We start from the raw sequence: 15357 nt of genomic DNA on the forward strand, positions 1-15357 counted from the left end.
TCCCCCCCGTTGATCGGTACGATCGACTAACACGATTAACTATGAACTGTCTGTTTTTCCTTGATTCCCGTCGTACTGCGGTGAAGGTCCTGGATCGGGAAGTGGTGCCAGCTTCTTCACGTTTCGTTTGAAGACGCCGTTTGCGGTTCGAACGGTGACTGCTCTGATGATTCCATCAGCTCCTGGATGGACCTGCTGGACTCGTCCCAGGTGCCAGCATAAGGGAGGAGTGTTGTCCTCCTTCAGCACAACGATGGTCCCTTCTCGAATATGGTGTGAACCACTTGTCCATTTGTGGCGAACGTTAAGTTGGTGAATATACTCCTTGTGCCACCTGGTCCAGAAGTCTTGTTTTACCTTCTGGATGTGTTGCCAGGTCGACAATCTATTGTCCGGAGTTGCCCTGAAATCGGTCTCGGCAATGGCCGTTAAAGAGCTGCCAATCAGGAAGTGACCAGGAGTCAAAGGCGATATATCGTTTGGATCGGGAGAGAGGGGAGTGAGCGGACGCGAGTTTAAAATGGCTTCGATTTCGACTACAAAAGTGTTGAATTGTTCAAATGTGAACAACTCTTCACCTACGACTCGTTTGAGGTGATGTTTGAAGGCCTTTACAGCGGCCTCCCACAGTCCCCCGAAATGCGGTGACAGAGCCGGCGTGAAATGCCACGCGATTCCCTTCGTGGTGAGGAAGGTTTGCAATCTTTCGTCCGTTGGGAGGGTCCTGTAAATTTCCCTCAGTTCGTTGTCGGCCCCGACGAAGTTAGTCCCGTTGTCTGAATACATGTTTTGGCAGGCCCCCCTGCGTGCGACGAACCGTTTGAGTGCCGCCATGAAGGCATCCGTTGTCAAGTCGCCTGCTACTTCGAGGTGTACGGCCTTTGTCGCGAAACAGGTAAATACGGCAACGTATACCTTTATGCGGGTGCGATTTCGATGCCGTCGTTCCTTTATGTAAAAGGGGCCGCAATAATCGACACCGGAGTTCTGGAATGGTCGACTCTCGGTGACGCGTGCCGCAGGTAAATTTCCCATCAGGTAGTCGACCGTGGGGGGATTAACCCGAAAGCACCTTACGCATTGCCGTACAATTTTCCTGGTGGCATTCCTTCCATCGATGGGCCAATATGTTTGGCGCACGTCGTGCAAGGTTGCGGTGATGCCTGAGTGAAGACCCTTCGTGTGAGCGTCGCGGATGATTAAATCAGTCACGTGGTGACTCCTTGGCAATAGAATTGGGTGCTTCTGAGCGAATGCTAATGTGGAATTTTGGAGGCGACCCCCCACGCGCAAGACACCCTCGTTGTCGAGGAACGGGTGCAGAGGTCGAAGTTTGCTTCTGGGGTGTAATTCTCCGGATTTTAGGTTTTTTATGTCTTGTGTAAATGTGACTGACTGAACGGACCTGATGATGCGGATGTTGGCTTCTTGTAGCTCTTTGATGGTCAAGGGGCCTGTGTTGCGACGGGCAGGCACCAGACGTAGACAATATGCTACAATTCGCCGTAGTTTTTGGATGCAGGAATACCGGGTAAGCATGTCGTTGGATTGGTTGATTGCGGTGGCGAGGCACGTGATCTTTTTTGTTTCTGGTACGTCGTTTGAATGGATGTATCTCGAGTTGGGCCATGTGGCCTCTGTTTGAGAGAGCCATTCTGGTCCGCATCGCCAAAGTGCGTTGTTGAGAAATTTCCCAGGCGTGATGCCTCGAGAAAGTAGATCGGCCGGATTATCCCTCGATCTGATGTGGCGCCATGACGAGATGTCGACCTTTCCTTGAATGTCGGCTACGCGATTCGCGACGAAGGTTTTTAAGGTGGACGGTGGTTTGTTTAACCAGTTGAGAACGATCGTCGAATCGGTCCAGAAAACGGTAGCGTGGATGTCTTGTGTGATGGCGTCGCGAACTGTTTCGTAAAGTGACGTTAGGAGGACGGCGCCGCAGAGTTCCAAACGCGCGAGCGTGACGGTCTTTAGGGGTGCGACGCGGGATTTTGCGCAGATTAGGCTGGTCTGGATTTGGCCGCGTGCATTGATAGCCCGTGCGTATAGACAGGCGCCGTAGGCCCGTTCGCTTGCGTCACAAAACCCGTGTATCTCGAGCCTTTCCGCGCTCCTGAGACTTACGTGTCGACCGAATTCGATTTGATTCAATTCTTGTAACGACCTCTCATATTCGGTCCATTCGGTATGGATGTTGGCCGGCAGGGATTCGTCCCAGTCAATCTTCAATTGCCAGAGTTGCTGCATGATAATTTTGGCGCGTATTGTCACGGGTCCGAGTAATCCCAATGGATCGAATATTTTGGCGATGGTTGCTAGGATGTGACGTTTGGTCACCTTGTTGGTTGTGGCTGTCTGTACGGAGTAGCGAATGGTGTCGTGCTCCGCGTCCCATGAGATGCCCAACGTCTTCATCGCGGTTGCATTGCCCAGGATCTTTGGATGGATAAGATCCGTGTGCAGTCCCGCGAGAAGTTTGGGTTCGTTGGAGGCCCATTGTCGAATGGTAAGACCTCCCTTTCGCAGTAACCTAGTGATTTGCCGTTGGATGACCTGAGCCTCTTCGATCGTGTCGGCACCGGTCAACAGGTCGTCGACGTACAAATCACGTTTGAGGATTACTGATGCTGTTGGTGTTGCGTCCTGCTCGTCGTCTGCCAGCTGGTGTAAGCATCTTATGGCAAGATATGGTGCTGAGGAGAGTCCGAAAGTGACAGTATTTAGCTCGAATGTAGCTATTTCGCCGTGCCTGTCTCGCCATAAGATGCGTTGGTATGCACGGTCGTCCGGTCGGACAATGAATTGCCGGTACATCTTTTCGATGTCCGCGGTTAGGACGACTGCGTGCATTCGAAACCGAATCAATAAGGTGAATAGGTTGTCCTGTATGGTCGGACCGGTCAGTAGAGTGTCGTTCAGTGACAGCCCGCTGGTAGATTTGGCTGCCCCGTCGAAGACCACGCGAACCTTCGTGGTCGTGCTTGAGGGTTTTTCAACTGCGTGGTGTGGTAGGTAGAATCCGGGTGTATCGACGGTGTCTACCTGTGTCATGTGCCCGAGCGCGAGGTATTCGTTGATTACTTGGTGGTATTGTTCTCGTAATTCGTCGTTCCGCGTTAATCTCCGCTCGAGTGCCAAGAAACGTTTGAGGGCCATCGACCGAGAACCTCCGAGCTGCTCCCTTTTTTCGTTGAAGGGTAACGCGACCATGTATCGTCCGGACGCGTCACGCTTGACGTTGTTGCTGAAATGTGTTTCGCACTCCTGCTCATCGAGTGTTGGATGGTGCCTATGGGGTCCTTCTTCGACCTCCCAGAAATTTTGTAAATCGAACTGTATGGTGGTGGAAAACGTGTTGCGTGTTGTTCGCGGCGTAGGGATCGGGACGCTACCTCCAATGACCCATCCGAATTGAGTTTTTTGGAGGATTAACTCGTCGCTGGGTCGTTTGGAGATATTGTATTGCCCGATGCTGAGACAAGACAGCGCCGGTCCGGTCCCTAGCAACATGTCGATTCGTTCTGGTCGATGGAAATTCGGATCGGCTAATTTGATGTTCGGAGGAATGCCTAGTTTCGCTCGGTCGATTTGCACGTCGGGTAGCGGGCCTGCGATTCTCGGTATCGTCAGGAAAGTCAGTGTCCGTTCGTAGTTCGTAAGTCTCGATCTAATGGTTGTTGTGACCAATTGGTTGGTGATGGTGTTCAATTGGTTTAATGCCTCTATTGTCGCGGTTTGTTGTTTCGTCGGTAATCGTAAATTTTGCGCTAGTTCGTCTGTCATAAGATTCGCGTTGGAACATGTATCGATCAATGTTCGGCATGGAACCGGTTGTCGATCGCGATCTAACACGTAAACTGTGGCGGTTGTCAATAAACCGTTCGTCTGTCCGTCCGAAATGAGGGTTTTGAGTCGTTCTGTTCGCATGTCCATGGTCGTATTGTTTTGTCATTCGTCCTTGTGAGACGCGTTCCCGGATGCCGCGTCGAGGTGCAATTTGGTGTTGTGCTTGCCATTGCACACGCGACACCGTCCCGCCTTGCACTCTTCGGGTGCGTGGCCTGGCCACAAGCAATTTTGGCACAATTTGTGCGTTTGTGCGGTCGCGATTCGTTCTTGTGCCGTCATGGAGCGAAATTTCGGACACGCGAACGCCGCGTGGTTATCGAGATTGCAGATTTTGCACGCTCGTGTCGAGGTTGCGACAAATGTCTGTCGTCGAGGTGTCTGTGGGGAGGTCGGAGGACGTCGTCGAGGTGTCTGTGGAGAGGTCGGAGGACTCCATCGCGTCTTGTTGGGCCGCCGATATGTGTTCGCGGCAATGGGCTCTCGCTCTTGATTGGTCCTAGCCCTTGCAGTCCCGATTGATTCGGCCGTTTTGCAGCTATGAGACGCGTTTCGGAGATGTTTGAATACCGCGTCGACATCCGGCATGCGAGTGTCGGTGAGTGTGGTCTCCCACGTTTTACGAATCTCGGGATTCATTTTTGAAATTGCGACGTTGGTGATGAGATCGTTCGCAATGTTTTCCCACGACCGTCCGAGAGCTTGTAACGATCGGATATGTGACTGCATATGATTGACAAGATCGCGGATTGAATCGGCCGAATCGTCTGGCATCGCGGGCGTATCTATCAGTAGCGACGTGTGCCTAAGTACGAGAGCGCGCGTGTTGTCGTAATCTTCGACCAATTGGTGCCACGCGGCCTTGTAGTTGTCTTCACTGATCGTAAGTGACTCGATCGCGGATGCTGCCTTTCCGGTTAGTGATAGTCGCAAATAACTTAGTTTCTGGATGTCCGTGAGACCTGGATGTGCATGAATGATGTTCTTGAACGCATCCTTAAATGTAGTCCACCTTTCAAGACTACCGTCGAATTTGGGCAGATCTATCTTAGGCAGATGGATTCCGAATGTTGTCCCGGACATGGTAGGTGTGGGAGAACTGATGTTGCCTCGAGTGGTGGAGACCGATTGTAAGTCGGCCTTACCTAATTTATCTAACAACACTTCCGCATTCGCGATGACCGTGTCGTATGTTTCTGTCGTCGACTCGCGTTCGGCTTCGATTTCGTCGGAGTCCTCGTATTCGTGGAGTTTGTTTTGTATATCGTTGAAGCTGTCGAATTGGATCCGCAACCGTTCAACCCGATTCCGGAGTTTGGCGCGTTCAACGTCGGAGTCGCGAAAGTCGGTCACAAATTTCGACAGGTTGGTCATTTGCGATTTGAAGACGCGGCGCTTCATTTTGAGGTCTCGGATAATTTGTTGAATATTGTCGTCGGTTGCCATTTTAATGCGCGTCGCGGACGGGACTCAGTGGGAGTAGATAATAAGAAAGGATTTGACTGACAGTTCAGTAACAGGCCTACCTTGACTGCGTTCCGGTTGCTGCGTGTTGTCTTCGGCTGAGCGTGGTCTGACTGGACTGCGGCTCAGGGTGGCTGTTGCTTGGCTGGACTGCCCGTTGATGTAGTGTGCGGTCTTTCTTGGGTTGTTATCGAGTACGCGCACTGTTGTCACCACACAGATCACTAGAATCCGGCTCGAAGGACCATGTATTGACTCGGAGACGTAAGAGACGCGCGGGCGGTGAAATGAACCCTTCCGGGGTTGTAAGGCCCGGATTGCACGGTGGACGCGTATGTTCCTAAGTCGCCGATTGATTGCCCGCCAAATTAATTTTGGGCTATCGGATTCAAGTTCGAATAGTAGTTGCGCGTACTGTTGCGTGGTTTGAAGACTGAGTGCTTGTGACTTGAGAATGGTTGCTCGCGGGATGACTGCTCGCGTGTACCGGTAAAATTGCAATAGACCGTTTTTCGGGTTTGCTCGGCTATTTATGGGTGGTTCCTCGTCGGAACTTGTCCTGGAGGGGGTAGGAATGCTAGTCGCTGGGTCGTGGAATCTCTGCGACCCTGGTTCATCCCCTGGAGATTCCGTCAGGTCAACCCAGGTAGCGGGCCCCGTCGCGCGCTCGACGTCGGCTGACCCTTCGGAAATTCCGGGTTTATGAGACCTTATGGCAGTCAAGGAAACGGCTTATTTACGATGAGTAAAAGGAAAGAAAAAACGTCTGCCTTGTGATTTGTGCCATGTCCGGATGGCATCCGGACAATCTGGCCGCCAAATGGTTGTGAAAGTGTCCTTGACTGCAGCCTAACTATGGTCACGTCCGTGTCGTAAACCCGGTCGCAAAGACTCCACGTGTTTGTTCCTTCGCGATGGAACACTCTGTTATCTTAACAAAAATGCAAGTCATTTAGTTCAGTTCTCAAAAAGTTAGTGCGTTTTAAAACGTGTACGAACACTTTCGTAGCCCACTGTTGCGTTGTATCTTCTTACTAATTTTTATAATAACCCACGCTATTCCGCGGATGATAAAGACAGTGCCTAGTTATGACAAGGTGTTACCAATGACGTAAAGGGAATGAAAACTACGTCGCCACCTTTGTGTGGTATCCCAATGCTGCTGCGGATGAATCGCGGATTCCCCCTCTCTAAGAACTAAAGACCGATGGGAATAACTGGACCCACACTACTTTAACAAAAACGTATGTTGTAAAATGTAATGTTTATAAAATGTAATATGCAGTATATTCGGCAGTAGGTTGTTGAGTATTACAAGCTTTTCTACAATAACGTAAAGTTTAGTACTTTGCAGACCGCTTAGGTGTAAATTGTTTGTTATTAGGCAACCCAATTTTCCTTAACTGCTCATTTCAATTTCAAGCAGAGATTCCACTATCGACCAAAATCCTGCAGGTGCCAGGCATGACATTTCATGTGTACCATATTAAATTCTTATGCGTGGTATATATACGTATGTGCTCAGCTCTGCCCAATAATTCTTAATGAACTCCTAGAGAAGTATAATGAAATGGGCATACCAGTGATGAACTCATTGATATATGTAGATGCCACCTACTACTAGCAACTCAGCCACATCACGACCTACGAATCGTAATAGAAATTAATACAATGTTTACATGGAACCTACAAAAAATAAAGAACAAAAGGATATAAGATTATTAAAAGAACAAAGAAGCACATTTAGAGTGCAACATAAGTTCAAAATTTGATAACTGTTGCGTCCAGAGACAAGGGCCATAAAAAGGTCCCACCATTGGGGAAACCCTCTCAGGCCCCAACAAGGGTCAAGGCAGACACCCCCCTCCAAGGGGTGATTCGTGCCTTGACCAATAATAAACAATCTACCTCCATCCACGGGTGCTCTTCCACGACTTTCCAGCGTTGGAAGAGCATTCTTCCACCAGCGCTCGCAGAGAGTACAACACAAAAAATAAAGTTCTCTAAGACTACTAGAGACCCTTCCACGTCATTAATTTGCCGTAGGAAGCGCGAATCGAGCGTACAATAGTTCGGTCGCGCATGTACGTTAAGCGACTAATCGAACGTACGGACAAAACAATAACTAGTGTCTCATTAGGCTTATAAAGTATACATCGTATTTGACTTGGAAATACTCTTAAGTAATTAAAAAGGTGTCGTTTATATTATCTTGTCCTAAATTTGGCTTCTGAGATATTATTTTGTCTACATACATTTGTGCAGTCATAAAATTATGTGTTTAACATCCATACACAAATCTACTGAAAATAATGACTGATTATTTACATGTAGATATAACAAGTACAGGATTTCCCAGAGAAATAACTGCCCCATTCAAACCTTGCAATCGCGGAGGTGATAATTCTTAACCAATTATGTACGTTTATTTAATCAAGGAAAATATTACTATGATCACACAAAAGTATTTTAAATGCAGGAAATTATAAAGTAATTAAAATGATCAGAAACTGACATAAATGATAGTGAAAGATTACCTTTTTCCATCGAAGTGATAATTATCAGTATTGATGAACGCCTAGAAATTATATCTGTCTTGTGATTTGTAAAACTCTGCCAAGTTTCTAAAATACGTTAAAGAAATTAATGTTTTACGAAAATACATTTTACACCCTGATAGAAAACTCTAATTTGCAATTATTATGATTGCCATTTCTTAAATTTTAAAAATAACAACAAAATTTCCAACCCAAGAGTAATAAAAATCATTCGAAGTAGGAAATAATAGAAAAGAAAAATCAACAAGTTCAATAAGTATAAAGCGTGGCATTAAAGTTGACTAGGACACATTTGAAACTTACACAGATTATTTGAAAATTCTATTACATTATCTAGTTCGCAGAATTTGTCGGGTATGCAAATTAACCATTCCAAAATGGACATTCCACTGGTGAAGTCAATATGGCGGTTTTCTAAAAAATTACGTGCTTCCTCCGCTGCTACGCCACTGAAATGTTCATAAAGTGCATTTTTCTTTTTTTAAGTTCAATATTGATCAACCTGATGATTCATAATCAAAGGTTACAACGGTTATTGCAAGACATAAAAAATTTTATCAGTTTCATTACCGAAATACCGCGAATGAGTGCAGAAATAATCTAACGTCGCTAAATTTATGAAAAGTTATGATCAAGGAATTATGTAACTGGTATATAAAATTTTAGATAATATTTTAAATTCTTTTTAAAAAAACAAAGAGTTGAGGGGAAAATGCGAGAAAAATATCGAATTTGAACCACTTCACCACCCAGACGCGTAGTAAAAATCGAGAAATTTAGAAAAATGCAATTTACATATCCGCGCTGCGAATAATAGAAAATGAAAGATAATGCTTCGGTTATTAATTTCTGTATCACTCACGGCAACACACTGACTTTATTGTACAAAATATTAATTGTTCAAGGAAGCACTCACCTGTAGCTGCGTACGGCTTGCCGGTCGGTAGAAGACAGCAACTCTCTGTAGGATTGTAGGCACTAGGTGCTACGTTGTTCGGTTTGAAGAAGGCAACAATAACAAATATGGCTAGCCTCACCGTTTCGTCAGCCAATCGTACGAAAATCATTTGCAAATGCGGAAAAATACATTTCTCGGCATAAAATTGCGAGAAAATTATGAGAATATGTTGGAATATGCGCCATATATTAAAACTAATTACATCATCTGTGTACGGTTGAATGTATGCGTAAGTTAATAGGTATGTGTGTATAAGAATGCTTTATTATGATCGCCGTTTTGCTCGCCCTTGTTTCGACAGTGATATTAATCTGACATACACATTTATACACTTCTAGAAAATGCGAAGATCAGAAGAAAGAAAATAACCAACATCAGATAGAAATTGTATAATTTATATAAAAGTGGAAATATCCAACATCAGATAAAAATTGTATAATTTATATAAAAAATACGAAAGGGAATTGAGACACATCATTTTCATGAATTTAGACACAGCGAGTATCTTGTATATTTTATTTCTACTACCAATGTTGAATATTATATGGAGGCAATAAGAGTATTAATCGCGAACGTTTGAATTGTGGAAACAGTATTTATAAAACGTGTACAAAAATATAGCATAAAGTACAATTATTTTTATGGACAGTTGAGCTACTATTTCTAATAATTATATAATTAGCGATGTTTTATAGGAATGACTTTATATATTTTTTCTTACGGACGGGTATTTATAACGTTCATCAATTTATAGGCTTTACAATGATATTATTCCTTTTATAACTTAACGAATAATAATTCACGTTTTTTTACATTCGATATTCATTTTTATGCATATTTCACCTTGTAATACCGTCTTTCGAATAGATAGACATCGCGAAAACCATATTCAATTTGCATTGGCGTTTTATTAGTTTTTATTTCCATTCTATTTATATGTGTGAGGGAGCTGCGTACGGGAAATGCTCCGTACCCTCAATTATAATATTTCACTGACTCGTTCGCGGACTTATGCGTTACTCGGAACCGTGCTGTTCTGACCGGACTGTCCTGGCCGGACTCTCCGAACTGACTACCCTGTTCGATCCTTGGGTGGCCGATTTTCGCCGCTTATATACGTTCGGCGGAACCTCGTCTTCCTTTGTCCAAGGAGACGGTTTCTCCTCAGGGTTTTCCCGGGCCGCGCTAAACGCGCGGCCAGGTAGCCCTGTAGCGGTAGGCGGCCGGTAATTATTTTTCAGCAACATCTGCTGTACACGTGGGGTTGTCAAAAAAGGTTACTAAAATCCTTCTCGACTTGCAACGGCCAGGGAAAGTTTATTACTTCGTCCTTGGCCTCTGCAAGCGAATCCGCTAACTGTTATTCCGTCGCCGGCCGTGTACCGCCATAAAAATGAAAGTTTCTTTAGGCGGGCGCGCAGTTGCAGCATAATGGCTGCTACATGTGTATATAACTTATTAACGTTTCTTCTACATGTCAACATTAATTTGATAAAACATTAATTAAACGACTCGCATCGTCTATCTTCGTTTGAAGAGTATCAAAAGAATAATTATATTCCACGGGAATTTATTTACAGCGTTTATTTACGTCTTCGAATGACTTTTGCTAGCTCGAATGTATATGAAGCCAAGCCTCGAGCTCCGACATCAAAACCCCATCGACTGAACAACGACATGCAATATAATATATACACAATTGCCTTGGAGGAAAAACTTCATAAATAAAATGAAAGATTTCATAAAATCAGCATCAATAACCATTAAAACAGACATATATACACGTAAAGACATCCGAAAACAGTGGATAGATTTTGGAAACTATAACGATTTCGCATCCTATCCTCTATTTAACAAATGCACCATGCAAATAATTATGTATTGACATAGCCATTCGATTTTCTGTTCCTTTGAATGTTTCAATCCTACACGAATTCATTTCAAAATTTCAATGAATAAAATGACAGTTAATTATGAAAAAGATTTGTTTATGTTATTTTTGTTTATGCATGCTTATGAAATTGTTTATGCTTGTCCAAGTGTTCGTGGTTATGCACATATCCTTAACTTTTAGTAATTCCTTCTTCACATCCTTTTGTTTTTCACATTTTTCATTCAGGAGTTTTTTTTTCATTTTTAGAGACGAGGTATAAGCTGCATTAATTGTCTGAATCCCTTATCTTCAACCATCGAGAACAGCTGAAAATCTGTTACAATTAAATTTAAAATTAATTTGATGCTTCCTGCTGTTAGTGTATTGATACTTATTTAATATTTCACGAAAGTAACGATATTCGTTACATTACATGTACTTTCAACTATTAGAATTTTTAAATGTTCAATTATATTAATTGTGCACTTATCAGATATCAATCTCTTTTGGCATTCCATTACAACATTTGTATAATAGTTTCAATCCCATATTTTTTCGATATTTTGACCCTGTTGAAAAAAGAAACTTTAGCCTCGGACAAAAATTAATCTATAGTTTACTTAGGACTGAGATTCGAAAATATCAGATTACATTTTCGCCGGTTCCGTCAGCGCGCACCGATGGTGATGTATAGTATACCGCGATACATCATCGCCGGTGTCGTTAGAGCACATCTTGGTCTGACTGTTAGTGATCTCAGTATCGCGTATACAATGTAAAACACGATGAATGACCGTCTTTGATTGGTGGAGAAGATCACACCAAAAAGGGTATATAAGCAGACGATTTTCAGTCGCCGGTCTCTCAGTTGAATTTGGTCGCTCAGTCATTTCGTACATATACCTTCTCTCAAATAAAAGTAAAAATAAAACTTTTAAGAAAAAGAATTAATATCATATTCATTTGAGAAATAATCCAAGCCATAATCACAATAGACCCAATTTAGAAATCGATGATGTTCGATGATTTTGTCCAAGAATCGGATTCTTCAGAGGAAGTGAAAATTTGAAGCGGCTCAAATTACGAGTCAAATTACAAGTGTAGAGCGTTGAGGTTTGAATCGTACATAAATTTCTCACATGATTTTGGATACATTGTGTCACCCAATTGCAGCTCATCACAATCACCGTGGCAACTGTAAACAAATGAACGAGACAAACCAAAAGACTTATAACGTTACAACGAGACGAGACAAAACTGTATTCAGTTACGTATTTCATCAGTATTCTACAGAAAAGCCTAGTAATAGTCAGCAGTTAATCGCAACAAACGTTAAATAAATTTTTCTAAAATATACATGTATAATTACACAAATGTTGCTGATAATGACATACAGTGCAATATATGTCAAAAAAAATTGAAATCTAACAAATGTACGACTAATATGATAAAATATTTAAAAGTACATAGTATTTTTAACAACGATTGGGAAAATAAAACAATTAGTAGTGATCTCGTTTGTACGCTTTATGCCGACGATAACTGCAGAAAGTATGGAATTGATGAATTAATTTTAAATTTAATCATGACAGATTTTCAGCCGTTTTCGACAGTTGAAGATAAAGTTTCAGACAATTACTGAAGTATATACTTCGACCCCAAATATGCTTTAAATATTGGAAACAAATGGAGGAAGTAGAGAAAGAATTACAAAAAGTTAAATATGTGTGCATAACCACGGACACTTGGACGAGCATAAACACTAATACCTTTCTCACAATTGTTTGACATTTCATTAATCCAAATTTTGAAATGAAATCATGTACATTCGAAACATCTAAAATAGTAGACAATCGAAAGGCTGTAACAATTTCTAACTATTTACATAAAGCATTTGTAAAATGAGGTACAGAAGACAATGTTATTGCAGTCATCACCGACTATGCTGCACACATGATTTCCGGTGTGCAACATCTTCAAAACTCATTGTCAACATACCGTGTTTTGGCCATACGTTGAATCTAGTTGTTAAGAAATCTTTAGAAAATATTCCTGACATACGTATTCTACGTGAAAAATGCCAACATGTAGTAACACATTTTAAACAAAATTTATTAAATTAAACTAATCTAATCAATTTTATTAAATTAAGTTAAATTAAATTAATAAATATTTTGAGTTTACCGTGCAACAAATTAAAAATGGAAGTAGAAATTCGGTGGAACTCTACGTATGTAATGCTGGATAGATTACACGAACAAAAGCAAATCATTATCATTCCTAAAAATTAATTTCGACACCTTACTCGACGCTGAGGGGAAGCTAATAACAAACATTCTACCTATTTCAAGACCATTCTTCTTCGCAACTGAGGAAATTAGTGCGGATAAAAAATAACCATTTCTAAAGTAAATACGATTAAAAAGCAATTGACCACTTTTTTGTGTAGTTTTGCGGACGAAGATAGTATAAAAAATTGCCTCCGAGAAGAATTAATAACCCAATTGAATAAATATCTTAAACATGTAGAAGAGAGAGAGAGAGAGAGAGAGAGAGAGAGAGAGAGAGAGAGAAAATGATACGTATGCTATTGCTACCTTAACAGATCCACGGTTTCGTGAATTATTATTTTCAAGCGACGCAAATTTCATTGCAGCACAAGACAATTTAATCAGATTAGCAACTTCAACTGATTAAGTTATTTATTTTCATTTCCTACGTCACCGATGTCAATACCTGAACAATCAATCTCCACACTTGAAAAAGAGGAGTCGAATTTTTGGACTATTTTTGATAATTATGTTTTAATGCAAAATAAAAAAAGTGTCCCAATTGAATTATTTAAAAGAACCGCTTTTAGACCAAAAACTAGAGATCCATTGATCTATTGGAAAGATAATGTACAAAAATACAGCAAAATGTCTGCGTTTGACAGGAAATATTTTTGTATAATGGTATCTTCAGGACCGGCAGACGCGTGTTCTCTAAAACTGGAGAATTGTTTTGTAAAAAGTGAAATAGACTAAAAGGCCATACAATTCATAAAATGTTATTTCATAGTAGTTGTAGTAATATCTAGTTTACATATCTTCGTTTTTAATACCGTTTGGGACTGGACAAGGTTAATAACCGCGAGTCACGATTGTCTTGAATACACGTTCCTATTTCTGAAGCTCTTCTTATCCTATTGCAACTCGAGATACATATTCTTCGTGTTGCGATAAAAATACTTCAAAAACTTCGAATCGGATCCGAACAAATATATTTATATGATATTTATATATATATATATATATATATATATATATATATATATATATATATATATCTTCAATTATATGTAAAATAAAAAAAAAAGATATATATTATCTAATTGTATGTAATGTTATACCTAATAATAAATAAATTAAAATTAATAAATAAGTCATGTATTATTGAATAACTATTATCTCATCGATTTATATACTTATCATACAGAAATACGGTTTTTTATGGTAAATATGAAGCAAAAGTTTAGTACAGTAGGACATCCTTTTTTGGAATGTGCGTTATCGCAATATCTATTATCTGAAAATTCGTCCCTGTAAACTTCCGATCATCTGAATAACATATTCTCTGTAATAAAATATAAATAAATATATGAACTGTAATAAAATATATGTATACTTAGTTAAGCAGTTGTAATTAGATACAAATTGTAATCTGTATTATTTGTATAGTGTAAAGATGAAAATGAGAACTTTAGTTTAATATTATTGCTATTATTATTTTAATAATTTTTAATATGAGAGAAATATAAATGTTTCAGTGAATTTTCAAATGAATATTGAACGTTTCGAAAGATATAAAACGGGTATTGAAATTCTCATAGATTGTCTCAAACGAATATCGATAGCTTTGTTATCACATCTTTGATACTATTCGATTTGGTATCAGAATTTGCAGGCTGGTATCGATAATAATCGATGGATATCGATTCGATTACTAACTGTAAGTACTACGTTTGTACGGTTTGAAGAAGGCAATAAGAATAAATATGACAAGACTCGCTTGTCAACAAATCGTACGAAATTCATCTAGAAAATGGTAACAGTTCGAAAGAATATATTCTTCCACGTAAAAACTCGAGAATTGTACGCAAGTAACGCGATACATCGCGGAAGAATGCGAATGAAGCAGAATTCTTTCGATTTTACGAGAATATGTTCGAATACGTACCGTATATTAAGACTAATCCCGTTTTCCGTATACGCTCGAATATACCGAAAAGTTAATGCATATGTGTGTGCATAAGAACGCTTTATTATGTGTGCAATTTTGCTTCAACCTTGTTTTGGCAGGAATAGATTTGTACAGTTCCAACAACAATGAAATTATACTCTTTTGCTTATAAAGTTCAGTGAGATGGGAGACGTCTCAACGCACACAATCGATAGAACTCACCGTTTCACAGTTCGCTGCCCTAGATGTTGGGGCAACGAAATTACGCGAATGATCGTCCCAAAGATGATTTCTGACCTCAGATCGTTTATAATATATCGCTCGAACGCAAAATTGTCTCCAGGGTGTGTCCACATCATCTATCTTCTTGTACGGGGCGAGACAACAGCAGGACGTCGGAAGTGGAATCCGTGATAATTCTTGTCTCCGGAAGC

At 41.1% G+C, this 15357-nt stretch overlaps 1 protein-coding gene across 2 annotated transcripts in view; it reads right to left on the minus strand.

Moving 5' to 3' along the window:
* Nucleotides 1–15357, minus strand: part of LOC117224051 (uncharacterized) — a 283462-nt gene that overhangs the window by 194039 nt on the left and 74066 nt on the right. The window lies entirely within an intron of this gene.

This window comes from Megalopta genalis, chromosome 14 (genome assembly GCF_051020955.1).
Source record: "Megalopta genalis isolate 19385.01 chromosome 14, iyMegGena1_principal, whole genome shotgun sequence".
Taxonomy (NCBI): Eukaryota; Metazoa; Arthropoda; class Insecta; order Hymenoptera; family Halictidae; genus Megalopta; species Megalopta genalis.